Source organism: Choloepus didactylus, chromosome 4 (genome assembly GCF_015220235.1).
Source record: "Choloepus didactylus isolate mChoDid1 chromosome 4, mChoDid1.pri, whole genome shotgun sequence".
Taxonomy (NCBI): domain Eukaryota; kingdom Metazoa; phylum Chordata; class Mammalia; order Pilosa; family Megalonychidae; genus Choloepus; species Choloepus didactylus.
The window spans coordinates 132,110,101-132,130,195 of NC_051310.1; the positions used below are offsets into that span (position 1 = coordinate 132,110,101).

At 40.6% G+C, this 20,095-nt stretch overlaps 1 protein-coding gene across 1 annotated transcript in view; it reads left to right on the plus strand.

Moving 5' to 3' along the window:
• The window catches only part of SHC4 (SHC adaptor protein 4), a 129,571-nt gene that overhangs the window by 44,885 nt on the left and 64,591 nt on the right, over positions 1–20,095 (plus strand). The gene's annotated exons all lie outside the window — the stretch shown is intronic.

The following is a 20,095-nucleotide window of genomic DNA, read 5'->3' on the forward strand; positions in this document are numbered from 1 at the left end:
TACATTCCTCCCTGGGGGTCATATTCCACGTTGCCAGGGAGATTCACTCCCCTGGGTGTCAGATCCCATGTAGGGGGGAGGGCAATGATTTCACCTGCCGGGTTGGCTTAGCTAGAGAGAGAGGGCTACATCTGAGCAGGAAAGTACAAGCTGTCACCATTCATGGCATCTCTGACATGAGACCCTGCTTGCTCCTTGTCCAGGTCTCACTCCTTTAGGTAAGGTGAGCTGGATGGAACAGTTGAACCAGAGAAACCTTACCCAGGGTGGCCCCAAGCAGATTGGGAGAAGAGCCAGAATCAGTGACATGCACAGCTCAAGTCAGAATCAGAAATATAAGACATGGTTCATTCAGGCCAAGTACAAAGCATAGATGGAAAGAGGGGGTTGGGGAGTAGAGTATCCAAAACTTGTAACTGGGAAATGGAGGCAAGGGAGATGAGTGAGAGGACTGGATGGATATGAGTGATTCAGAACAAAGACGGGCATCTGTTTTTTTGTGGTGTCCGGGTATGTCTCAGGGACACCTGTTCTGAAGGTGAATATCCTCATTATGAAGCTAGGATAGCTTTTCTTCATGCTATCCCATGGAGTTCTAGGCCTGGAAAAGGTCTCTGCAGTCTAAAAGATTTGATAAAAGGAACAGTATTGCTCTTTAGGAGAGTGGCATTTATATGATAGTGTATTAAAGACTCTGAGAAGTCTTGTGCTGTAATTTAGAAGACTCTAACTTTATCTCAAGATTTTTTGGGGAGCCCCTGGCCCCCAAGTGTCTCAAAGACTGCACACAGCAGTTTGCTTCACCAAGGACAGTTAAGGTTTGACCTATTCTACTTGTAATATCAGATGCTAACTGTAATCTATACCCGAAACTACTTCCTCCCTGAGACTCCCAGAGATACTGTTATCTCTATAATCCGCCCCTCCTCCCTGTTGATTACAATCAACTCCTCCCTATGTTGCACGACCCTGCTCCCTGCCTTATGTAACTCTCATACTCATTGGAATGTCGAGCCCTTATAAACAGCTTATTCAGCCCCAAAGTGTGGACTGTTTCCACGTTGTGCTCTGAACACGCCGCCATTCAGAGCAGCTGCTGAATCCATCCAGAGCAGTTCCCTGATTTCAGGGCAATGTGGCTCGACTTCCCCACCCTGTAGGTAAGCCTTATAATAAAAGCTCATGTCTCAGAACGTGTCCGGTGCTTTCTTTAGTCCTTTGACTACAAAAGCCCTCTTGTGCCATGATAATTTTCTAAACTGATTTGGTCCCAGAATCCTTTTTTTTCATGTCACATAAATGAACATTCCATGTATCCCTAGGATTCCACCAAATGCACTTTAGGAAATGCTGATAGAGATTCTTTTCCTTATGATACTTCAAAACCTATCATTCCAAACTTCTCATTGAGCTTTGGTTTTCCTGCCGGAGCCACAGATCAATCTGATCCTGTTTTTTGTATTCTCAGTACCTAGCTTAGTCCCTGGCACATGGAGGAGGCTCAATGGATATTTACCGAATAAATGCATGGTTTCACCTGACTATACTTCCAGTATTTGGAGACAGCTACAACTGTCCACTTCATCTCCCCTTTAAGTTTTCAGTTTCACATTCTCAATCCCTGCAATTATCCTTCTAGTGACATGGTTTCCGGACTACTCCTACCCTGTTGGTCCTCCTCTGGACATATCTTAGGTTTTATTTCATCCTCATGATCCTTCTCCTGGAGAAAGCCCTTTCTTCAGTCCTGAGTAGGTTAGGGTCTACCCTAGTGGCCTCAGATGGGAGCACAGATCAGGCACAAGTCCACTACCTAACCTGAAGATGACTTATTTTCTATTCATTGATTCATTCATTCATCCATCCATCCATTCATTCATTGACTCACACTCTTTCATGCAAATATTTGAGTGCTTATTAAATTCCTGAGACTGTTGAGGAATTTAAGATCCAGCAGTAAAGAAGACAAAGTCCCTGCCCTGCCCTCATGGAACTTACATTACAGCTGGAAAAACAGACGATGGCTAGTAAACAAATAAATATATAATATTCTTTCAGGTAGTAATAACTGCTATTATGACAACAATAAAGCAAGGCAAGAGAATAGAGATGTAGTGAGTAGGCTTTTAAATTTAATTTTGTTTTCCAATTATTAAAATATTGCAGGTTTACTTAGAACATTTGGAAAATATAGAAAAGGATGAAAAAATAAAATCACTCATAATTTCACCTAGAGATAATGTCTACACATATTAGGTGTTTTGGAATATCTTTCCAGTTTCTTTTTCTATGCATGGACTTACAGTAATTTTAAAGAAAATCTTAATAATATTATACTGTTTTATAATACTTTCTCTCAACTTGAGCATTTTCCTGTTGCTAAACATGCTAAACATTTTTAATGGCTGCATAATATTTTCTTATTTTTCATTATTATTAGCGATGCTGTGATGAACATTGTTCCGGTTTGCTAATGCTGCTGTTTTGCAAAACACCAGAAATGGATTGGCTTTTATAAAGGGGGTTTATTTGGCTACAAAGTTACAGTCTTAAGGCTCTTAAGTGTCCTAGGTAAGACATCAACAATAGGGTACCTTCATTGAAGGATGACCAATGGTGTCCGGAAAACCTCTGTAAGCTGGGAAGGCATGTGGCTGGCATCTGCTGATCCCAGGTTGAGTTCCAGCTCTTCTCTCATTTCCTGTGCATTCTTCAAAATGTTGTTCTTGGGGCATTTGTCCTCTCTTAGCTTCTCCTGAACAAAAGTCTGCTTTCAACGTCCATCTTCAAAATGTCTGTCTCAGCTCAACGGCAGGCTCTTTCTGCCTGAACTCTTATATAGCGCTCTAGTAAACTAATCAAGGCCCATGCTGAATGGGCAGGGCCATGCCTCCATGGAAATTATCTTATCATAGTTAATCACCTGCAGTTGGATGGGTCACATCTCCATGGAAACAACCTAATCCAAAGGTTCCAACTTAATCAGCACTAAGATGTCTGCCCCTACAAGATTGCATTAAAGAACATGGCTTTTTCTGGGGGACATAATATATACAAACCAGTGCAAACATCCTGTCTATATTTCTTGATTATTTCCTGAGGACAAATCCTAGAATAAGGCTCCCTAGTCCAAATATTAAGTCATATGAACATTTTTAAAGCTTTAGATGCATATGTGGTTAAATTGCTCTGCAGAAGACTGTACTAGTTAATGCTCCTCCCTCTCAGCCATATATCTTTCTTTGTATCTACTTTTTAAAAATCTTCATAAACTCCTAAGTCTATATTTTCCTATCATTTGGTAAATAGTTAAAGATTGACTACTTTTTGTCCCTGCCACAAGGATTCAGTTTAAGATTAACATACACCTCCAAGGGAAAGCATCTGACATGGTACCTGGATATTGTTATTTTGGGATGTATGTGATTCAGGCATGGCAGATTATGTTCTGGGCAGATTTATGCTCTCATGATCTGTTTTAGATTTGGTGGTCAGGGAAGGCTTCTTTGTCATTTGAGCTAAGACCTGTGTAAAGTGAGGGATTCAGCCATGGGAGAAGAGAGCTCAAGGAAAAGGGAAGATGGCTGTGTACATCTTCTGGTCAACAGCATCAACATCAACGAGGCTCATAAGCTATGCAGGTAGCTTGGTAAGAGCGTGAAGCATCACCTCTCCCAAAGGCGGATGCATAAAACATTGAGTGGGCCCCAACTCAGGAGAGAGAGATCCCAATTATATGGGAGGATCAGAATTCAGGATGCCCTATGGTGTCAAGTGGGCCAACATAAAGGCAGGAGACTGCAGTCACCTGCAGCCTAGGACCTTATCCATGCATGGATTGAAAGCAGAGAGGCTGATTTCCATGAGCCAGGGCTAAACATCAGTCTCATTGCTTCAGAATCACATGCTCCAGGCTGTCCCTTCCTAGCTTCCTGAACTCCTTTCCTGGGATTCATAGAATTTGAAATGCTGTATCTGGTAGCTATCTGGGCTTGGAAATATACCTGGCTTCCTGATCCAGAAAGGAGAAGGAGAAAACCTACAAGGAAGGTGTTCCAGTTTGCTAATGCTGCCAGAATGCAAAACACCAAAGATGGATTGGCTTTTATAAAGGGGGGTTATTTGGTTATACAGTGACAGTCTTAAGGCCATAAAGTGTCCATCAACAAAGGGTACCTTCACTGGAGGATGGCCAATGGAATCCAGAAAACCTCTGTTAGCTGGGAAGGCACGTGGCTGGCGTCTACTTGCTCCCAGGTTGCGTTTCAAAATGGCGTTCTCCAAAATGTCTGCATCAGCTTCCAATGGCCATCTTCAAAATGTCTGTCTCAGCTACAGCAGTGAGCTCCTTCTGTCTGAGCTTATATAAGGCTCTGGTAAACTAATCAAGGCCCACGCTGAATGGACATGGCCACACCTCCATGGAAATACTGAACCAATAGATTCCAACCTAATCCACGCTAATACATCTACCCCCACAAGATTGCATTAAAGAATATGGCTTTTCCTGGGAGACATAATATATACAAACCAGCACAGAAGGTTAGATGGAAGACGAAAGAGAAGATAAAAAGTAGGTATTCCAACTTTAAGGAAGTAGCAAAATTCTAAACTTACTGAACAGAAAACAATTCATTGAAGACTTCATCTATGGGTTCCTTTAAGTAGTGAATTCTTTGCTGGCATTTCAAAGAAAATTCAGTACGCAAAAAAATTATTTTCATTTTTTTTTTTAGGAGCTCACATAATGCCGAAAGTGAGGGTGAGCGTTGAAACCTGTCTTTGAAACTCTAGGTCATGCAGGATATTTTACAAGTGGATATAAGCATAGGTATTAGTGCACACAATAGATTCCTCCTATTCTTTAGCTTGATGAGAACATTTTATTTGGGTCCAGGATCTTTTCTTTAGCCCCCCTCTCATCTTGAAATCAGTCTAGTACATTCAATAAAATGTATATCTCAAAGCCACATGAATATTGCCACCCTGGAGCAGATTGTTTCATTGTTATCATGAGACCAGATTAAGAAAATGGTCATTATCACTATAACCTCTACTTCCAAACTTACTTCCCAAATATTTACTCTTCTTCCTTCTCTTTTATTTTTCCCTTCTTTTTCTTATTCTCTTTTCTTTTCTCAACTTCTAAGCATCTTTGACATTTGAATGTCAACCACTGTTCAAGTTGCTTTATTACCAGTTGTCTTGGATGCTATAATTAAAACATTACTGTTGAATCAGGTTTCAAACATTTTTATTTAAAAATTTCATATATTCATGAAGTTTCTTTCTCTATCTTGTAGTCCTATTTAGTCCAAGAAAAATTTTCAACCCAGACCAGTAAGGATTCCAAAAGGAAGAAGAGAATTTATTTTGTGTGACCACATTTATAGCCTTGGCAGCTATCTCCAGACATTTACCATCAAGCATAAGATAAATCTTGTGTGAATGCTAATAAATTAGTTAACTAATCAAGCATAAGATAAATCAGGTGGAAATGCCAATAAATTAGTCCAACTAATTTCCACTACAGATACAAACAACTGGAAGCTGATGTCTCACCCATGGTAAATGGCTTGCTATCTCTAGACTAGCTGACTCATTATTCTAGATAAACAGGGAAACAGCAGCATGAAATTCCTGATAAAGAAGAGGAGCCACAGTTATGATACAGCAGTAGGGTCAGCACTTGAAACAGGAAAAAGAGTGGAATTCTCCCTGTCTTTGCAAGGGACCTTTCTTCCAAAGACTCAAAACTGTTTGAGGGCTGAACCCACAGGAATACAGGAACACAGGGAGTAACTCAAAGAGCAGAGAAAAGGAAAAGGACAAGTGGCCATTCACTTTCTCAGTGATTCTCGGATTACACCCATTCCCAAACTCTCATCACACTCTCTGCCCTCATTCCCCCGGACTCCGGATTTAGCCTGGAGGAAGCCCCTTGGGAGGATTTTGCTGTTGTTCCTACACAAATCGTCACCCAGGCATTTATTCCCTTGACTGATTCAAAACCAGACCTTAATTTTTAGTAGTTGAGTAATCATGTACAAGAGGCAAAGGAGTGGGCTTTTCCTCATAGTAAAGAGAAACAAACTTCCTAGAAAGGTTAACGCTCATAGCCATGGTTCATCAGAATGTCTGGAAAAATATCAAAAGGAAATATTGAGAATGGGGAAAGGGAACTCCATCATGCTGAAGATGCTATAGCCATTTGCTCTCCCCCATAAAAAATGGTCTCATCATGATTTTTAAAACAAAGCCAGAGAAACAAGCAAAACATCCCATTTGCTCTTAATCCACAAATTTACACACAAAAAGAATTCAGAACATCAGAATCTAAAGCCGTACTTCCCTTCCTTGAACAAGCATCCACATTACGCAAAAAAGAAAAAACATCTTCCCTCTCCTCCCAAGAGTCCTTCCTTCTTCGTGTCTAGGTGGGAATTTGCCTCACGTTCTAGGAAGGAATAGACCCACCAGAGCAAACTCCCCAATTGGAGCTGGTGTGACTGGGCTGGGCTGCCAACCCTGAGAAACAGAATTTCACATTTTGAGACCCAAGGAAATTATAGAGGGGACATCTAGCTCATCACCATCCCACCCACTCTACTTAATTTACCCCGAGGATCAGGGCACACTGTTGTGGGTGGGAGATCTGGATCATCATTTTACTACTCTGTCTTCTTCCGGTATTTATTGCCTTGCATTTGTAACTCATATATGGTAATAAAATCAGCCAGGCTGAGAGCAAGGCGCCCAGTACAGGATCTGCTCACATGGGGCTCCAGGGATAGAGGCGGGGAAGCAGCAGCAGCAAGGGGGTTGCCTCATTGGAGTGATGGGAAGGAAAGCGGGGAGCTCTTAAGAGGACATGTGGTAGTTCTCCCTTTTGGGGTCCTGGCTTAAGAGTAGTTTCCTCATAAGGGCCTGCACACTGTAGTTTATTTATCCGCCCGATTCCATTCTATGGGTCGAGCAGGGGTGGGGGAGGGTGCAGAGCCTGAGCAGTGTTGTTTTCTTAACTGCTGATGTAGACAGTAAAGAAGCCTGTTTGGGTGATTTGGTACTGGGTAGAGCAACAAGGAAGCAGAGGTCATAATTCAGAGGATGTTGTAATTGGACTAATTTCCTGTTCATAATGTTTTTGCTCCTGAGCAGTAATTCTGCAAATTTAATTCACTCTCTTGAAATTTTGATTCTTTGGCTTCAACAGGACATTAAAGGCAGTTCTTTACAGACAAATGCATACATGTGTTTGTGTGTGGGCACACGCGTTAGCAGCCATCAGATGCAAAGCAGATCCCAGTTGCAGCTGAATATTTACATAAGTGTCTGATAAAAATATTGCCTGTGGTTTCTAAGAAATGTGAACATTAGGAGGAGGAAACTATTCTATAGAGGTCAAATATCTGTATGTTAGGTGCTAAATTAAGATATTTGTTTGTTTGAAAACAGGTTGACATGTATCTAAATTTCCTGAGGATTATAGAAATAGGATTGATTACAGCTATGCATGGATAAATGTGTTAATCTCTGCATAAACTTGGACACCAGCACATGGTATATGGATTCTGGGTTAATGTGTGATCAGACCATGGAGTTAGGATTAAGATTGTACCCCACATGGCATGTATCAAAGAATAAAATAAAAACCACCAGAGGGCTGATAAAAGACTGCCAGGCAGAGAAACACGCCCCAATGACAAAATTTATTGAGAAGTGTGCTAAGGAGAATAAAATAAGGATTTATAAAGTTCTAGCTTGTGGTGGTCATTCTGCAGACTAAAAACCACCACTCTGTTTAGGATAGAATGTACATGGTTGGTTAAAACATGTTTCATTGTTCAATGACCAGTAACGTTCTGGTGTCCCAGGGTCAGAGTTCATGCCCTTTATCAGCTGGTTGTAATCATACTATAAAACATAATATATTCAAATTTGATATCTCCCAGGCAAGCACTGCTGTAAGTGGAGACATTTCCTTTCACATATGCATCGATGTCAGGAAAGCCCTTCCCAGATGTGTAGATGTTGTATGTGTCCGTGTGAGTGTGTCTGTGTGTGTGTGTGAACAGAGTCCACCTCTTCTAGTTTCAAGTTTCACTGCTCCACCCATTCCACACAACCTATTTGAGGTTAACCCTATTTGGGGTTAAATCGCCAATTAAATTTCCTTTAAAAATCATTAAAGATCATGTAAACAAAACAAAGCAAAACAAAACAAAAAAAAACATTTCCAGTCATTTAGAAAGGTTTCTAATAGCATAACAGAGTCAAATACAGAGAGAGGGGTATTAATGACAACTGCATCATTTTGCTCAGTGCCATTATTAGCACAATACCTTTCACCTAGTAGGTGCACTGTTAATATTTGTTTGAATGAACAGGTGTAAGATGAAGAAGTAAAGTTATTCGATGAGTTTCATTTTTGCAGTATTAAATGTTGCATAAGTTAATTTTATTTTGTAGGAAAGGGCACAAAGCCAATTAGAAAAGGGTAAGTGAGGTTTCAGGGCTTGAGTTTTTGGCAGGTCTTGGAGCAATTTGGGAAGAAGTACATGATGGCCTCTTTTGCTATCTTGGGAGGGCAGAACAAACAAAAGCCCCTCAGCAGAGTGGGCTGCAACTGGAAAAGAGGAGAAAGAGTGGCTAACATTAGCTGATGTTTGTTTAGCACCGCACAGAGCTTTTGCATCCATGTTCTCTTTTGAATGCACAATCACCCTGAAACAGGGGGTGCTATAATTCCCCATTTTAGAGCAAGGAAAGTTGAGGCTCAGAGAAGTGACAGCTGTTTACTGGGGCTTAAACCCAGGTATTCTCATTCCAAATCCTTTTCTTATAGCACTTAATGTCTTCTAGTGACATTGCTGTTGTTTGAAACAAAGAATCTATTCTTGTAGCCTCAAATAGACCTCGATGGTGGGAAATAATTGGGAATAAAGTGAGGCCTGAGTCTTCGTTAAAAATCATTTATCAGTGAGACAAAACCATTGCCATGACGATTGTCATCGTGAACAGTAGTCCTCTGTGCAACATCTATATTCTCAAAATTCTTAAAATGTTATCACTATTATTTTCTGATTATAAAAAAGTATATCTGTCTTGTGGAAACTGGAAAGTAGGGTAAAATAAAAGGAAAAATGGACAAATCACTGGAGAAAACCAATAGTAACAGTTTGGTTTTCCTGCTCCTATGTTTAACAACTAAACTGGGATTATATGGTTCATAGTAATTTGTCATGTGCTTTTTGTCATTTATTGTGCACATTTTCTAGGTCATTAAGTATGAGCAGTAATTGTTTCTACCTGAGCTTTAAAGTGAGAGAAGTAATTTTAAGTGCATACTAGCCAGCGGTGTCTTTATTAAGAGTTCATTTGGCGTTAAGTAACAGACTGACTCTGCCAGGCTTTAGCATATAGGTTATTGGGGCACCTCGTGGAACTGGAGGAGGAATGAACAATCAAGTCAACAGGACAGGGGTAAGGGCGTCCCCGCAGGCCTCAGCAGCAGGAGAGCAGAGACTCCCCTATCTCTGGTTCTCTCGGTACCAAATGTCCAATTCTCAGAAAAGACTGGGATTGGGACCCAAATCTGGAGCAATCATCTTTGGCCAGAGCAGAGTCTCACTGTTGTAATATGGTAGTTCCCAGGTTAATTGTGTATTAGGAAGGGGAGTGGTGGGAGGAAGAGGAAGAGAAGAAGGGAAGAAAGAGAAGGACGTTTACAGAGTGGAGGTGGTAGAGGCAATAAAGAAATAGATTTCCATTACAAAGGGAAAAGAAGACACTAGATGAAATTTTCTTGGATGCTTTTTTTTTTTGAAAGAATGATGGGGATTATTTAAATTAGCCCCCAAATGTTCATGAAACTCTAAGAAGGTTTGCAAGGTTATTAATAAAATGTTTAATGCTATTTTTGCTAGTGTATTAATTTTAGAACATATTTGTATTGAGCAGTATTTTTTTTTTGTCCTGGTTAAACGTTTCAAGATACTTTAAGACTCTATGTGTAGGTACTGTATACAGTTTATTTATGCCCCTTTTGTAGGGCTTAGGACATTGTTTTAGTGTTTTAGATATTTATAGAGGTCTGTAAAATGGTCATATTTTTTCTTCCATGATGGGCTGTCCACAGTATCTATATTTTCTTTGCCCAGGAGGTCAGGAATGAAACTCCCAATTATAGCCCCTTTTCCATGGAAAATATGATCCGCTTTAAGAAGTGGTTTCTAAAATTATATTGTAGCTAAAGCAAGACCTCCTCATTTATCCATATGAATCTATAGACACTTACAGATGTGCAGATATTATCACACACACACACAAACACACACCCTCAAACAGGTGATATACACACATTCACTGACCTAAGCAAGAATGTTAGACGTCTGTCCATGTCTAAGTATGCATGGTAGTCGATGGCCTTGAGTGTTTACAGGAAAGAAAATTTAATTTAGAACTTAAAAAGCATGAGTGATAGAGCATATGCATGTGAGGGAACTCCAGTATTTTTAACTTTGATTGCTGAATGGAATAGATTTCTTCAGTGATTTCTTTCTGGGCCTTCCTTACCACTCAGAGCCAGATAAGAGTGTGTTCTAGTAACTCCCTTCTGTGCCACCTATTTGGTTTCCTTTAGAAGTTGGTACTGGATGCTTATAGTCTCCCAAGCATTCTCAATTAGACTTTGTACAAATGTTCTCCAGGAGGAAGAGACTGGAGTTCTCATTTTGATTGTGATAAAAACAGTGGCCAGCCCCTACTCTGAATCATTTTACAAAGCAAGTACAATGGATCTTCTGATCCATTGTTCCTGAAAGCACCAATGCTGCATTTGCATGGGGGCCTCCTGAAGGTCCCAGAGTGTATCTGGCCTGGAAGGGATTGGATCTCTTAAAGTTCAGTAGAGCAATCAGAAGGTCTCCATGTCTATCACCTTTGGGCTTTAAGGTTTTCCTTTGAAGCCTATTCCATGGAGCTGGCAGGTTTTAGAGCCACAGAGCATAGGGCATAGTTGGATCAATGTATAGAGATTTCAGGGCTTCTCAGGCCAACACCATAGATCTTGAGATGACCCTGGAGGTCTTGAAGGCTCCGTGGTTACTACTGGTAGTCAGAGAGAAGCAATAAAATGTAAATTACCCACAAAGAAGGGGTCTGGCATCCTGATCCAGACTAAATTCCAGAAGGAGGAGCTTTTAGACAATTTCTTTATGAGAGAGTGTCTGGCACATGGGGTCCATCCATATATATTGTTGAACAAAGGAATAAATTATAAATTAACCAAAGATGCTTAGTTGGGTTCATACAGCCTTGGGATCCAAGGAGTTGATTCAGGTGAACAGCAGAATTTCTCAATCTACATGAAACTAAGTGAATCTCTTTCTAGTTGAGAGAATTAAACATGGTTTTCAACAACTACTATTAACAAGCAGTCTATAGAGCAGTTTATTATTATTAAATAGCTATTATCATCAGCATCATCATGTCACAAAAGTTAACATTTATGACATAGATATTATAATAATCCTATTTTACTCATAAGAAAACTGTGACTTAGAGAAATCAAGGAACTTAAAAAGGTCACCTAGTAAATTAATAAATGGTGGAACTGGAAGCCAGTTGTACCTGACTGCTATGCACTAAGTCTCAATAAGAGGTCCCTGGTAAGAAAATTTTAAGGAACAAATCTTAGAAAAATGCTGAAAGCCAGAAGTAACAGAATAAGAAAATGTTCGTTCTGCAGGATAGAATTTGGTCTGTGTTCAGTTGGCCAGATCCCCATTTGTGGGCTCTCTCTGAAAAGGCCTTCATGAAGATGCTCATGAATCTGCAGGTGAGAATATTTTTAATGTCCTTTTCTGATCTCCACTAAGGAAAAAAAAAAAAAAAAAAAGATTGTGTGAGGTAGTGGTTCTCAAACTTTAGCATGCAATAGACCTACCCAAAGGGCTTGTTAAAATACAGACTGTTTTTGATTCAAGAATTTGGGTGTCTAAAATATTCTCAGGTGATGCTGATGCTGCTGGTCCAAGACCCCACTTGGAGAATCCCAGGTATAAGGGAAGCCTGTCCAGCAATTTCAAAATGAGGGCCTAGTTGGAACATGGATCATATGGGAATACCTTGTTTTTGAGCAGGTGATTCCCCAGGAAATCACAAAATGTACCTGTGTGTGTGTGTGTGTGTGTGTGTGTGTGTATGTGTTCGGAACAGAAAAGAGGAAAGCCTGGGAATACTAGAGCAGCTGTTTGTTTTAAAATTCTGCTAAATATTAAATAGCCAGAAAAATTAATGATGCAGTTCCCTCTGGGAACGATGAGGTAGATAGGAGGCATTTAATTAATTCATTAAAAACTAACCTCAGCCTGAGAATCTCTCTTTGATAAAAAGTGAGCTTGGTGGCCCAAAGAAATGCAGGATGATTGGTGCATCTCTCCACCTGTAAGGCAGATTCATTTCATCATCTGTGAGTATTCTCCTTAGGAAAACTGAGAAATACCTAATATAATAAGTGTACAGCTCTGGTTCTTTTAATTAAACATAATTGAATTGTAGCTTGAAAGAGCTGCACTCACTCTAGGAAAATGTTTATTTTCAAGTGTGTTTGAACAATAAAAGGGTGGGTGCTTTTGACGCAGATCATCTGAGCCACTTAGGAGAAATTCTCTGAAAATGATATTTTTCGCTGTCATCTATGTCAACACAGATTCTTAAAGAGGAAAGACAATCTAGTTAAGTGAATATGCAAATATAAGTTGTCATTACTCTGGCAGCAGCTCATTATCAGGTCTGGGGCTGGGTCTAGAGGCAGATTCTGACATGGAGGTTGAGTGCAGGAGTTTTATTGGGAGGGTTCTCAAGATTAGCACGTGAGGGAGTGAGGGCAACAAGAGTGAGCAGAGGGAGAGGCTGAACTGTGATGCAGGCATAACAAAGACCTTAGCAGATTGCATTGGCAGTTCTGGAAAGGTCCTTCATAGTTCTCCAGAACTGAAGCCAGGGGGCTGCCTCTGAACCCCACATTACCGGTCACTGGACTCCCTCTGTCCCTAGGGACTGAGTGTATTAGTGGGCAAGCGACTCCCTTCAGGAGAGGACAGTTTCTGGGGAAGGAATTCAGCTCTAAGGCATTAGTGATCAACACTTACAGCAGCTGGGGAAGTGAGTGTCTCAGTCCTAAAGGGGCGTTTGGATTGGGTAGGGGGACAAAAATCATACTTTGTTTCAATGCCATAGAGATGCCTAAACATTAGTTTATTGAATGCACAATAAGTCCATGGTAGCCTCATGGGCATCATGGAGTATCCAAAGAAAATCAGACATGCATCTGCCCTTATAGATTCCTAAACTATCCAGTACTATTTGAATGATGGACATAATTTGACTCATTATATGGCATATTACCTACAGCATCCTGGTTATGACACAGAGCACTTTGCTGGGTACTAGGTATTGTAAAAAGCAGGTTGGACCCAGGTCATGATGGAGACAGCCATAGTAATCGCTAGCACATACCAAAGCACTGTTCAAGGCACTGTTACTATTCTTGTTCTATAAATGTAAGGAACTGAGGCAAAGAGAGTGTTAAAAACATGCTCAAGGTCACACAGCTTATAAAAGACAGAGCTAAATTTTGAACTCTGGCTGTCCAATTGCATAGCCCACTCAACCAGGCCTTCTTCATTTTCTGTGCTCCTGGGTGGGGAAGTTACAGATAAATTAAAGCTGCCAATTTTTTTTTGCTTTTGATATTTACTGTAATTTTTTCACCTTTTCCCCTGAGCAATCAAGAAATAATATTATAATTATTTCTGTATCAACCAAAACATTTTGCACTGTATCATGCATATAGTATCACTTACTGAAAGTTAGTTGATAGTAAAATAACAACAACAACAAAACAGAATTGCACCTCCCCTTTCTCTCCCTCCACTGAGCCTTGGTAGGAGCAACAAATGAAAGGATTGGAAATGATAATTAATGGTTTGTATAAGGTATTCCATAATCTTTATATTTACATAGTAAAAACCCATTTCTCGTAAAACACAACTTCATTACCAATAAACTGAACAAGACCAAGTCCTCAATATGTGTACATAATCTTTGTCTTTAAAGATTAAGAGGTTTAGTGCCATGTGTAAGCTAATAGCCGATCATAACCCCAAAACTCTTACATTCATTTCTGATTTGCTCTTAAACAGGGTGGTCAGCAAACCATGGTTTGGGGGTCAAATCCAGCCTGTCACCTGATTTTGTATGGCCTGAGAGCCAACAATGGTTTTAATGTTTTTTAATGGTTGGGGGAAAAAATCAAAAGGAGAACATTTTGCAACATGTTAACATTATATGGAATTCACATTTCAGTGTCTATAAGTAAAGAGCTATTAGAACATAGTTGCCACCTATTTGTTTACTTAACTGAGCTACCACAGCAGAGTTGAGTAGTGGCAATAGAGACAGTATCACTCACCAAGCCTAAAATACTATCTGGCCCCTTACAGAAAAAGTTCACTGACTCTTACTATAGAGTGATTTTCAACCTTAACTGCGTTGGAACAACTAGGGGAGCTTTTAAAAATCCAAATGCCCAGGCCCCACTTTGTACCAATGAAATCAGAATCTCTGGAGACGAGACTCAATAGTCAGTATTTGCTAAAGCTCCCAGGTGTTTCTCCACCATGCGGCCAAGGTTGAGAACCACTGCCTAGAGCCTGAATGCATTTTGAGGAGCAGATGGACTATGAGCCTCTCTGCATCCAGGCTGTCAGATGGAAGGTAGAATGCAGGTCACTCCTCACCATCTATGTGTGCAGACCATGAAGTGAATAAAACCCTCCAGATGACCTCTGGTTAAAGCTCTGCTCCATGAGGAGGAAGGGATGAAGGGAACAGAGGCAGGACAGAATTGTACCAAATATGTTTCCCTGCACATAGAGTGACTAAATTGAAAACAAACTTTTCCCCAAATGGAACAAGATCAAATGTACAGGTGGTATGGCCTTCACTACCCTAGCCACTAGGAGCAGGTGACCTAATTCCTTAGTGTTCAGTAAAGCAACCATCTGGTCAAAGCTACAGAAGAACAGAGCCAGGCACCCCGTGCAGTGTGTCTGAGTAGAAGTTTTAATCAGCTGTGCAGTCCAGGAACTGATCTGTCTCAGAGGAGGCTTGTTAAATTGCAGATTCCTGGGCCATACCTCAGACCTGTAGAATCAAATTCTCTAGGAACAGTCCTAGGAATCTGCATTTTAACCAGCTTCCCAGCTGGCTCTTAAGAGCTTTAAAGTTTGATCACCACTTACTGAAACGGCTTGCCAGTGAATTCTTCGAAGATGTGCCAGCTATAGTTGTCCTACATTTAGCATCACGGTGGACACAGCTGGCTAGGTCAGTTATTTTTTTCCAGAGAGGCACATGTATAACAAAGTATGGTCTTCTCAGATAAAATCTATAGTATATATGCCAAATTACCTTTAAAATAACCAGAGATATTTAAAAAAAAAATGGTAGTGCAAGTCATATACTCATTCCATCAATTGCTCAATATTATAGACACCTCTATAGCAAACAGTTTCAAATATTTTAAATAATGCCAACTCTTTTCCTCCTTTGAAGATAGACCCAATTTTTGGAAGTAGAAAAACATCATTTGAATTGAAATTTGGGTTATTAAGTTAGTGATTAAGCTGGATCTGCTTTGGTTTAACAAAAATGAACTGTGACTCTTGTAAGTGACCACACTGCATAGCACACATCACTTGGCTCTGACTCCAAAAGGCTTGTCTACATGACATTTAAAATATTTTCTCTAATACAGAATTGCTTTAGAAAAGTCCAGATGATCCCAAGGTAAAGGACAACAGTCCCTTGCATTTATAAATTCCAGTATCTTTTGTATGAAGTTAACCCCCATGACTTCATTGTCATTTTCTTAAGGCATAAGGTGATACACCATCAGTCTGTGGTTATAGGTGTTTGCATTTTTAAATGTGTGATTCTATTTCAGGAAGCAATTGTGGGGATGAGAGAAAATTAGCACTTCATTTCCATTCATGAGGGAAGACTCATAAGGGAGGTGTGATACTGGGGACAGGATGGTCTCAAACCTCATTCCAGTGCAATCGCAGGCTCCACATTTACCTCTGAGCCAAACCACAGGATGGCGGAATACAAGAATAACCCATGTCCTAGGATTGCTGAGAGGGGTAGAATTGCAAATGTATCCAGAAGCAGGTTTTAAATGTAATTCAGGTTGACGATAAATGCTGTGGGCAGCATTGAAAGGTTTTTTTTTAACCATCCTGGACCTGAAGTGCCTCTTTCTAAAATGAAAGGATCTATTTTATGTGTTGAATCTACCCTCCTAGAGTACGTGGGTGATGCCCCTTGATGAGAGCACAAAAGGAGTTTGAAGCTTTCCCTTTTCACCTGGTCTGTGGGCTTTGACTGCATTCATTGTTTGCTTATCGGCACGGAGCAGGATCATGTTCTAAATTGTCCTGTCTGAGGGCCTGCACAAATTCTTAGATGTCTTTAATTTCACCAAGCTGAACAAAATTGCACACATTGATCACTGAGCCTTGATGTGAGCAGATTCTGAAAAAGATGGTACTCTTTCCTAGAGCAACCAGAATGACAACACCATAGTAAGTGGAGTCGGAATTACAAGTCTGTCCCGGCCCGCGGGACAATCAACGGAGGCTCTGATACCTGTAAGGGAGGAATGGTATGGGACAAGAGACACGAGGAATGACAGCAAGACAGGTTTCTGATCAAGCTGCAAAACTTTATTGAAAAGGCAGGGTATATATGCTCTAAGGTAGAGGGAGTGGCTAGTAAAAACGGGTCGCGGTCTAGGATTGGTGATTGCTGTTGCTAGGGTGAGAGGCAGATGTAAGGTTAGCTTTTGGCGCGAACTAGCTACTGCTTAGGCGGGAACTACTGTTACTTCCTTGAAGAAGGCTAACTATAGCTTAGGCTGTTCTTGCATCAGCCCTGGCAGCCATGTTGCATGTTACCGGTATCGCTGAAGGTGAGTATTATATATGCTACCATAATCGTCCCCAACACAAGTCTCTTCATTCATCAATAAAAAGGCAATTTGAGACATTCAGGTGACAATATGTCCCTCAGACATCGTTAACTGATTTCTTTAAAGATTCACGTTGGTAGTAGAAAGTAAGGAAAAGTCCCTTGGGAAATGGGATGAATTTGTTTAGTCAGACTATTTTTGAGTTGTAGTGTGTGATTAAAATTTATTCTCATTTCTATTTGCCTGGACTCCTTCAGTGTGTGTGTGTGTGTGTGTGTGTGTGTGTGTGTGAGAGAGAGAGAGAGAGAGAGAGAGAGAGAGAGAGAGAGAGAGAGAGAGAGAGAGAGGTGTGTGTGTGTGTGTTGGGAGGTGGGGAGAGTTCCTTTAATCTTTCCACTGGGCCATTTCCCTGGTCTCTTGTTAACACATTTTTTAGCTTTCCTATTTACTGAAGAACTGCGTTTTTTTGACATTCACTAGCAAAAGTCTGTCTCACAGCCTCTCTCCCCGATAGATGCTCCACTTTCTCTTGGATGGTGATACAGCCTTCCAAAATTTAAAAATACGGGAGGGCTGGTGGGGAGGGAGGCTAGGCAACATTTCTTCCAGACGAGCTTAACTGCTTAAGGGTTAAAGACATAGAAAAATTATAACCTAAGTACTGTAGTGGCTAAGGGCTGATGAAGAAGGGCTTTTTGTCTATTAAGACAGACAAAACATCTTTTTTTTTTTTTTTGGTTTTTTGGCGTAGGCAGGGTTTTATATGCTTAACAGCAAATCTTCAACTGCATTCTCTTTCTCTTACATCAGCCCACTTCTCCCCTTCCCTCTCATGTGGCAAAACAATAAACAAAGTGTCCACTGTTGGTGCTGTAGGGCGTTTCTAGCTCTTTCTAGTACAGGCTCTCAGGATGGAGATCTTTTCTTTGGCCATCTAAACTCTAAAAATCCTGCCCCTCTAAGAGAGAACTTTTGACAAATATTTGGTAGCTGGAGAATGTCCCATGGCAAGCCAGCTCCTGGGTAAGCAGAAATGCAGGCTGCTTGGGCCACTGGACTGACCGGGACGCCCTAGATCCTGTGGGAATCTCTACCTTGGGCTCTCTGCTTGGTTTTGTTTTTCCTCAGCATTTGTAAAGTCAACGCTTTAGGCCAGAGGGTGTGGCTGAAACTCCAGAAAAGCATTGAAAGTACTATTTGTTCTTGAAAATGTTACAGTTAATCTCTTGGTCCCCATCTGGGGGAAAGAAAAAATCTTTGTGAAAAAAGGCAACACAATGCTTGCATCTATCTGTCTCCCCTGGTTGGGATTTCAGGAGATTTATTTACGCTGATACCAGCCAAGAAAGCAGAATTTAAGTGGTTATTTTAAAGCAGTGGTTCCTAACTCAGTATCTCTGGGTTCCCAGGAGGTTCAAAGATGGTTTTCTTGGGACTTATGGACTCTCTAAAATAGAACAGAAAAGTTCATATATAGAGGCTTTTTATTGGGGTGTGGTCCCATGGCTCTCTTTAGAGTCTCAAATCCAAAATACTAATAACTGCTTTTAAAAAGCAAGTCCATAAGTCAAGTTTTCCCCTTTTTTCTTTTGAGCAGAGCTGTATAGCAGAGATTTTCAGAATCTGTGAAGCCTCAGGCACCTTGACTGACTTTAAAGTTCTGTGTGTGTGTGTGTGAGCGCACACACACGTGTCCTTGCTCACGCACACGTCCTTGCCATGCTCTTCTCTTCCATCAGAAGATAAGTGCCAAGGTACAGAAAGCAAAGGGTTGGGGAAGGGCTAGGAACAATGCATAAGCATTTTCCAGAATTGACCCCTGCCACTTTGCCTTATTCTCTCAGCAGTTTACCCAAGCCACATTAATATAAGGATTTGCCAAAAAAAAAAAAAAAAAAAAAAAAATAGCCCTTGCTCTGTTGGGGGTGGAAGCAAAGGAATGATGGCCAACATACTACTCCCCCTAGACCCTAGAGCATAAGATGCCCCCCATTTCCTCCAGCTCGGAATATGATCCTCCCTGGCGAGTCCCACCCCGGGTGAGTGTTGATTTTTAAGTTGGGCCTGGATTTGCTTTCTGTCTCTCCCACAATCAGTTGCATTATTTGGAGGCAGTTATTTAAATTCATTGAACTTAGGTTTTCTTCTTTGTAAAATGGGGGGGGGGTAAAATACCTACTTTGAAATGATATCGTGAAGACTAAATGAGATGATGTGCATAAGGTGTGTACTGCTGGGCCTGCTCAATGAATAGGTGCTGCTCCTTCACCAAAATGCAGGCTCCCCACTGCAGATGGTATATCATGGCCTGACTTCTAAACACAGGGATTTCTAATGCGAAAGCATTGCTAAACCTGGTCAAGCATTTTTTTTTTTTCTTTATGAAACTTTTGGGAATGGAAGTAGGCAAGTCTACCAAATAAACTGAAAAAGCAAATCTGGATATCGTGACTACAAAGATGGAGGAGTTAAAAGCTAACCTGGGATGGGGCCAGGGAGAGAAATTCAGAACATCTGTTATTATCTGTAACATGAACAGTGGCCCATTCTCGGTGGGTGTTGGCAAGAGAGAGAAGAGCCACGTCATCTCTCCACTGGGGCGTCATTGACATGCCCTCAATTTCCACAGCACCTGTGCCTCACGTGAGCAAATATCCTGCTGAGGGAACTTACTTTGCATTGTTTTGAATATTTTAAAAGATTGTGTATCCAAGGAACTGTACATGAAAGTAAAAGATAACATCTAAACATCAGTAGAACCAGAAACAGGACATAGCAAACCATAAAAAACATCTAAAACCAAGTCACTGTTTATAAGCTTTTTCTACGTCACTGTTTATACAGAATTTTATGTACCTGCTACCAATGTGTATATACAATTCCAAGTTCTACTTTTCTCCCCACTAATTTATACAGTTTTTCCCCTTATTTTTGTAGTCATCATCATTAGCATTCTAAGTGGCAGTATTTATCTTAACAGGGTCTCTATGTCACAATTAAGTTTTCGGTTGTTTTAGGTTTTTGACTCTAAAACATTTCTTTTCTATGTATATTTTT